Source organism: Mus caroli, chromosome 2, assembly GCF_900094665.2.
Source record: "Mus caroli chromosome 2, CAROLI_EIJ_v1.1, whole genome shotgun sequence".
NCBI lineage: Eukaryota > Metazoa > Chordata > Mammalia > Rodentia > Muridae > Mus > Mus caroli.
In genome coordinates this window covers 142,997,820-143,000,498 of record NC_034571.1, presented here as the reverse complement: position 1 = coordinate 143,000,498, position 2,679 = coordinate 142,997,820, and the positions used below count along the sequence as shown (strand labels likewise).

The 2,679-nt window shown below is 40.9% G+C and overlaps 1 protein-coding gene across 1 annotated transcript in view; it reads right to left on the bottom strand.

Moving 5' to 3' along the window:
- Gins1 (GINS complex subunit 1) overlaps window positions 1–2,679 on the bottom strand; it is a 22,556-nt gene that overhangs the window by 964 nt on the left and 18,913 nt on the right. The window lies entirely within an intron of this gene.

Here is a 2,679-nt window from a genome sequence, read left to right as displayed (position 1 = left end):
AGATGTGCCAGAAGACGGCTTTAGATCTCATTACAGGTGGTTGTGAGCCACCATGTGGTTGCTGGGATTTGAACTCAGGACCTTCAGAAGAGCAGTCAGTGCTCTTACCCGCTGAGCCATCTCACCAGCCCCACTGCATAATTCTTAAGATATATATATATATATTTGCCAGCGATGGTGGCACAAGCCTTTAATCCCAGCATTCAGGAGGCAGAGGCGGGTGGATCTCTGAGTTTGAAGCCAGCCTAGTCTACAGAATGAGTCCCAGGACAGCCAGGAATACACAGAGTAACACTATCTCAAAAAAAAAAAATATATTTTTATTTTATGTGAATGAGTATTTTACCTACATGTACCTATGTACAACATGTATGCCTGGTGCCCACAGAGGCCAGAAAAGGCACTGGATCACCTTGGACTAGGGTCCTCCACAGAAGCAGCAAGTGTGTTTAACCACTGAACCATCATCTCTCTACCTCCTTATTCACCATGCTTTAAAAAAATTATTAAAGGCTGGAGAGATGGCTCAGTGGTTAAGAGCATTGACTGCTCAAGGCTAGCCTGGTCTACAGAGTGAATTCCAGGACAGCCAGGGCTACACAGAGAAACCCTGTCTCAAAAATACAAAAACAAAAAAAGAGCATTGACTGCTCTTCTAGAGGTCCCAAGTTCAATTCCTAGCACCCACACGGTGGCTCACAACCATCTGTCATGAGATCTGGGTCCCTCTTCTGATGTGTCTGGAGAGAGCAACAGTATACTCACATACATAAAATAAATGATTCAATCTTTAAAAAATATTAAAAGTGTTTAAAAAAAGAGAAAATACCCAGTGACACACTTGACAGTTCCTTTAGCACCATATTTAAAAGTTTTAAAGAATACGTGTTAAGTATTTCCTCGCTAATATCTACACTATGTGGATGAGCCATATAGATCTATAGTCAGTCTTAGATGTGGCCAGATATATATGGTTCTTTCCTGTTACCTTAAGGGATCAAGGGATTGAACTCAAGTCACTGGGCCTGTGTACTATGACTTCTATTTACTGTGTCATTGTGCTGGCCCAGGATCAGGTCATTTAGAAATTCCTTAACATTAAGCAGTAGAAAACAGGAATCAAATACAGATAACTAAGCAGTTGAGGCTGGTCACATGCCCACACAGGAGCATGCTGGTCACATGCCCACACAGGAGCATGCTGGTCACATGCCCACACAGGAGCAGATTACCAGGCCCAGCCTTCACTGCCTCAGGACACAGTGGGCAGATCAACCACAGAGCCCAGGAAGACCACACCAAGTTGAAGTAGCACTTCCACTCATCCTGCTCCGAGGACAGCTTTGCTTTTGGCAACTGCAGGTTCCCCTGACACCTCCAGAACATAGGGGTTGGTTTGTTTGTTGGTTTGTTGTTTGTTTGAAAAAAAAAAAAAAAAGCATTTTAATTCACCATCTGGTTTTGATGCATTATGTTTAAGGAGGCACATGGGAACGAACAGTGGTTTAACAAAAATTTTAGGGTGTCCTAGAAATCCATCCTAAAAAAACCTAATCTTAGGAAATGACACCTGCACACTAATGACAGATGAGTCACTCTCTTGGGCTGGAGCACCAGATGGTCTGAAGTATTCTGTTCCAGGTTGCCCACAACAGCATGATACTAAATGGTCAATAGCCACATGGCAGGGCAGGTAAAGAAGAAAGAAAGAGTGGCCTTATGAGGCTCTTTCCCTTCTGTACTGCCATTTCAGAAAATGGAGAGAGGATAAAAATGAACTGTGGGAATATGAAGTCTCAGCTTGTTCACAACTTGACAAATTTAATCTGTCCTATTAAGCTCTTCTGCTTACATATTAAGTATTTAAAGGTTTTTGATCTACATCACAATTTCTTGCTCTAAAGGACAAGGTTAAGATGAAGAGCTAAGCTAAAAATGGTTACTTAAGAACTTTTAAAATTTCAAGGAAAAGCTTAATCCAACATTCTTTTGTTTCTTATTCTAGTATATGGATATGAACCCATAGCTTCATGCACGCTGGACAAGTGCTTCACCAATGAGGCACAACTCCAAACCTTTTTACAAGAACTCACAAAATTGCCACGGATGGCTTACAATTGTAGCCTAGGTTGGTGTTGAACTTGCTATGTAGACCAGCCTGGCCTGGAACTCAGAGATCTGCCTGCCTCTGCCTCCCAAAGTGCTGGGATTAAAGACAAGTTCCACTACACCTGCTTGGTATTCAACTTTTGTTCCTCCTGTCTCAGGTGGATTACCAACCCTTAAATTCAACATTTTAATAGTCCCCAAATACTTTGTCAACTAACTAGAATAAGACCTATTATAATAACTACTCAGGAAAAATACATTAAATATAACCACAAGCCTAATAAATGAATTAACTTTCTCTTGCCATATGACACATTTGCTTCAAGTCTTACTATTTAGAAAAAATCCAGAACTGGTCTGAGATACAGAGGAATGTCAGAAGGGGATATTACTTTGCTATCAAAACCAGCATTTCCATGCACACCTTTCTTTCTTTCTTTCTTTCTTTCTTTCTTTCTTTCTTTCTTTCTTTCTTTCTTTCTTTCTTTCTTTCTTTTCTTTCTTCCTTCCTTCCTTTTCTTTCCTTCCTTCCTTCCTTCCTTCCTTCCTTCCTTCCTTCCTTCCTTCCTT